Source organism: Leuciscus leuciscus, assembly GCF_965113295.1.
Source record: "Leuciscus leuciscus genome assembly, chromosome: 6".
In the NCBI taxonomy this organism is placed as follows: Eukaryota; Metazoa; Chordata; class Actinopteri; order Cypriniformes; family Leuciscidae; genus Leuciscus; species Leuciscus leuciscus.
In genome coordinates, this window is record NC_138730.1 from 44,577,478 (window position 1) to 44,583,477 (window position 6,000).

Below are 6,000 nucleotides of genomic sequence, written 5' to 3' on the forward strand. Positions count from 1 at the left end.
TTCAACACTCCCTTTAATGCTCACATCATCAAATAATTTCTACTCAAATCAATATTCCATGTCTATTTATTTATGTTAAGTTGCCATTTAATACAAGACACATTCATCCCAGGGTTATTTTTGAAATAATGACTTACTATGTGAATCTCTTAAGATTCACAATTACATTTCTTTCTCTTGTCTCACTGTTCAGTTTTAGAAAGACATGTCTGGTTTTAAGCGCACAGAAGGGAACGCGTGTGGAAGAGGATGATGTTCTCGAGATCCTCGGCTCCGACAGGTGAGGAGATGTAACAGCTGCCGAGTCTTAAAATACAGCCCATAATGAAATGATAACATTTTTAAAAGCATAGCGCAACACACAACACAACAACTGTGGTAATCCTGCAGGAATGAGTGACAGATCCGATACAGGAGTCTCACGAGACACTCGGATAATGAAACATCTTATTGCTTAGAGGAGCCCTGAATAAAAATAACTGTAAAGTTTGGGGTCACTATGATTTTATGAAAAAAAATTATACTTTTATTATGCAAGGCTGCATTAAATTGATCAAAAGTTATACATTAAAGACATTTATATAATGTTACAAAAGAGTCTATTTTAAATAAATGCTGTTCTTTTGAACTTTCTATTCATTAAAAAATGCATCTTTCCTCAAAAATATGAAGCAGCACAACTTTTTAAACATTGATAATAAACAGAAATGTTTGCATATTAGATGATTTCTGAAGGATCATGTGACACTGAAGACTGATGAAAATTCAGCTTTGATCACAGGAATAGATTAAATTTTACAATATATTCACATAGAAAACAGCTGTTTTAAATTGTAATAATATTTCACAATTTTTACTGTATTTTTGATAAAATAAATGCAGCATTGGTGAGCAGAAGATACTTCTTTCAAAAACATTTAAATATCGTACCAACCACAAACCTTTCAATGATGGATGTGTTGAGTTTTAACTTCAACTTTATTGTCGTCCATGCAGCTTGAGGAAACTATATTGTATTTCATGCTGTTATTGTCGAATTACCACATGGCCAAAATGTGTTCTTGATTTCAGAAATTGCAAGAAGTGTTAAAAGTGCAGCGGAGAGAGAGAGAGAGGGAGAGAGAGAGAGAGAGAGAGAGAGAGAGAGGGAGAGAGAGAGAGAGGGAGAGAGAGAGATAGAGAGGGAGAGAGAGAGAGAGAGAGAGAGAGGATTAAGTTCACCTTTATTAACAACTGACTTGCTATTATTACAAAAGATTTACAAAAACATACACATTTAGCAAATGCTTTTGTCCAAAGCGACTTACAATTTAGGACTAAATGAAGCGAGTCATCATGAAGAGGCAAAAACAACGCAAGAAGTGCTCAAAATACGAAGGTCAGGCATTGGTCAGAGTAGCATAAGCCCGATAAGGGAGGATTAAAGAAAAAAAAAAAAAAAAAAAAAAAATGTATGAGGTTAAGTGTTCACGGAAGAGATTCGTTTTTTTGTCAGGGATTCTGCATTCCGGATGGGGGTGGGAGAGCATTCCACCAGCATGGAACCGTGAATGAGAATGTTCTGGAAAGTGATTTTGTGGCTCAAAATACACAAAAAATGATAAATTATTATTTATTTATTTTAAAAATGTTTTACCTCAAAACCAATTAATTATCATACAGTGTACATAATACTTAATTTATTCCCCATAATTCTATAAAAATTTGGCAGAGATTCCACCAGCTTGTAATAGCATACCCCACCCTCAATCGAGAAGCTACCAAACCTAAAAACACCCTTTTCAGAGAGAGAGAGAGAGAGAGAGAAAGAGAGAGAGAGAGAGAGGGGGAGAGAGAGGGAGAGAGAGAGGGAGAGAGAGAGAGAGAGGGAGCGAGAGAGAGAGACATACTTTGACTTAAAGACTTCTCAACCAACTAGAATGAGAGCAATGGAATTAAAATAAAACAACAATAGTCTCAAGACATGAAATAGCATCTTAGAAATGCAAAAATACTTGTTTCTAAAAAAAATAAAAAAAAATAAAGAGAGAGAGACAGAGCGAGAGAGAGTAGTTGTATCACTGAAAGGGAAACGATCCTCCCACAGTAAGTGCATCCACTCTCCTCATCCCCTTTTATGGTAAAAACACCCAAAAAAGCATGTGGGCACCTTGGGAATAGACGGATTTGATACTGTGAGTCAAGAGCATAGCTGAGGTCCTGAGAATGAAGCCCGAGACCGACAGCAAACACTTCACGTCTGGAAACAGCGTCTACACTACAAATACACAAACTAAAACCAGAAAAAACTCAAACTCAAACTCAAACAATTTTTTTTTATAAAACTCAGAGACATATTTATAATTTAAAAAAAAAGGTAATTGTAGTTAAACAGCTAAAACTAAAACCATAAAAAAAAATGTGTTTCTTGAAATAAAGTAAACTGAAATTAACTAAAATATATAAAAATTAACTTTATTTGTCAAGGAAGCACTTCTTATTTTCATTTAGTGTAACTTGATGTACTAAAATAACTCAAATTAAAACCCACAACAGATTTTCAAAAACTTCAAGTAAAATGGAAAATAAAAATAAAAAAAGAATTAGTATCTAGAAAAAAATATTACTAGTAAAACTAATATCTCAGTAAAATAACAGGCAAAATCATAAAAAAAAAAAAAAAATTATGTTATACTAGATTCAACTCATTTTTTAAGTCTATTTTAAATAATTTCTGTTGATACATCCAAGTTGATTGTACTTAAAATGTGTACATGCAGTGTGTTCAGCTGTTGCTTCTGTTCTGTTCTTATAATATAAAACACACAACAGAATCATCATCTCCACAGGTTATGACAGGTTCATCTGACACATGAATCCAAATGAACTCTCCATTTAAGCTGTAAACTCGACCAGCGCTGTTAGTTGAGCTGCAAGAACTCAAATACAAGTAGTAGATGTGTTTCTGTAACATGCAACAGCTCCTTATTATATCTCTGAGCTCAGGAGCTTCCAGCGGTCCCGGAGGAGCCTCGGATCCGTCCACATCCTTCATTCACAGTCACGTTTAAAGTTCAAGGGTGTTTGTGCTTCTCCGGCTGTGGAACAACTTATGACTGTCTGTCCATTAATGCAGTATTAATAATATATTCAGAATGCAAGACTCATTTACTCTGGACTCGACGTTCATTAGGAAGCTCATTTCTAGCTTTAAAGGGGTCATATAATGGCATTTTTGTACAAGCTAATATGATTCTTTAGGGTCTAAATTAAAAGTTTGTAATATACTTTAATTAAAAATTCTCATTAGTATTGTAAGAAAACACTCATTTTACCTGGTCAAAAACAGCTCTGTTTTCAGCACGCCGTTTAAGTGCATGTGTCTTTAAATGCTAATGAGCTTTGCTGACCCCGCCCCTCTGTTCTGTGCGGACACTGTAACACAATAACCATAACGCGTTGTTCATTATAAACGTGGGATTATGAATTATATTGAGAACGTCGTACATAGAAAACATGCCGTAATGTACCCTGAGTGTAAACAGCCGCATTCATCGTGAAGCGTGCTAGCGATTTGCAAAGATTAATATAAATATTAATATAAAGGTTAATAAAAACGTTACACTCACTTCTTCTTCTGGAGGTGCAGCAGGAACACGAATAGTTGGTACAGATCCTTTTTTCAGGAGCAGCTTCTTAGCAAAACCAGCTTTACTGACCCTCGAGCAGTCTGGTGTGTGAAATGATTCGCGCAAACATGAAAGCATTGACGTTGATTGTGGGGAATATTCCCTTCGAAAACAAAACTCAGCCACTGCGTCTTCAGCGGTTCGGATTTAGGAACATCAATATGACGTGTTCGTTATTACACCCAAGAACAGAACACCACAATCGCTTAGACGCCATTCTGCTCATAGACAGTGCTCCAGCGTATCAACAATGACGCGCCGGTCCGCGCGGACTATGATTGACAGCTCGCTCACGAGCGAGGGCGGGGCTGTGTTGAAACGCTGCTGTCAATCAACAATCGTGGGAGGGGCGTCCGACCGTGTGACGTCACAAAATCGAACGGCTTGATTAGAGAGGGGGGTAAACATATAAGAAGATTTTTTTTAAAACCACTGGATGGATTTTTATCATTTTATGATGGTTGTGTACAGGCACTGCCAACACACATTTCAGTACAATCAACTTGTAAAAGTGCACGTACCATTATATGATCCCTTTAAGTTTGAAAAATATACCTAAAATACAGGCAGAATATGTGGAAACTATACACTACTGTTCAAAAGTTTGGGGTCAGTGAGAATCTTTTATAGAAATAAAGAGTTTTATTGCGCAAGAATGCATTAAATTCATCAAAAGTGTGATTAAATTCCTACATTCCTACAAATGCTTCTATTCATCAAAGAATCCTGAAAAAAAGTATCAAGGTTTCCACAAAAATATGAAGCAGCATATGAACTGTTTTCAACATTGATAATAATCATAAATGTTGATCTTGAGCATCAAATCATCATATTAGAATGATTTCTGAAGGATCATGTGACACTGAAGACTGGAGTAATGATGCTGAAAATTCAGCTTTTATCACAGGAATAAATTACATTTTACTATAGCATAACAGTTCTTTTAAATTGTAATAATATCTCATAATATTAGTGAATTTATTGTATTTTTGATCAAATAAATGCAGCCTCGATAAGCAGAAGATTTTCAAACCCCAAACTTATGACTGAAAAGCATCATTTTCATCATTTCCTCTCTGACAAAAATATAAAATCCACGATCATCACAGTTTCCACCAATATATATTGTTAATTTGGTACTGGCTTAAAAAACAGACAGACCGATTTAGAACATAGACCTATAAATGTATGATGATTTTACAGTAACTCCAGTGTTTTCTTTGGTTACCATGCTCATTTTTTTTGCGAGTTTCTAATAGCAGAAGAGTAAAGCATTATAAATCCAGCTGTTTTATGAGGATCATAATGAGTTTGAGACCTCGGGGACGTGAAATCTCTCTCGTTCATCCTCCAGGAACACCTGCATCCCGCATTCTTCCGTCTGCTATAGATGATTTACAGAGATCATGACCTTAACGTGTTTATAGCCCTTTTAAGGGGTTTTGAGTTAGCAGAGGTCAGCGTGAGCATTGTGATCCTGCCGTAGACCGTGAGTCACTCCTTCAGAACGCCACATGAGCTCATATTACATGAGCTGGACGTGTAAGATATGATAGTAATGCTGCTGATGTCTTCGGCCAAACACATCCGACCTCAGAGGACTTTGACACAGTGCAGAAAGAGTTGAATGTATTTCACAACACCAGTATAAGAAAACATCTTAAATGAAGCTACTGTGCAGGTTTAACCCCTAAAGACACATTTTTGTATTTTTGACTCTCAAGTATTTCTTTTTGTTTATCATTTTAAAGAGGAGAACTTTATAAGAGGTCATATTAAGCTTGATGCTGTTTTTGTGCTCTACTAGAACAGGTTTTCATGCTTGAATGTTGATTATTTTCCTCATATTCTCCATTGTTGCAGCTCGTCTCTTCCCAGTCTGTCAGTAACGCTCTGTTTAGTTCCTGTCTCTATGAAGCCCCTCCTTCTGAAAAGCACACTGTGCTCTGATTGGTCGGCTGGAGCAGTGTGTTGTGATTGGTCAAGCACTTCGAGTGTGTTTGGGAAATGTCCTTAATCCAAGTTTCTTTAGAAAGTTTAACTTGGATGTTTTAATCTTACACTGAAAAAATTTATTTTTGCTGCTTGTTCAAATTGCTTAATTAAAATGAGCTTAAGCAACACAATTGCTATACATTCTGTCCTAACGTAATTTGATTGTGTTCAACCTGCTTAAATATATGTACATTTTAAGTTTACGTAATCCGTTTGTGTTGGATTACATGAAACTGGGCGGTGCTTGTTAGTTCCCAGCATGCTTTGCATATGGTTGAATTAAGAGAGAATAAAATGTTAAAATGAAGTGTTATTTTATGTGTTTTTGAGAAAATTA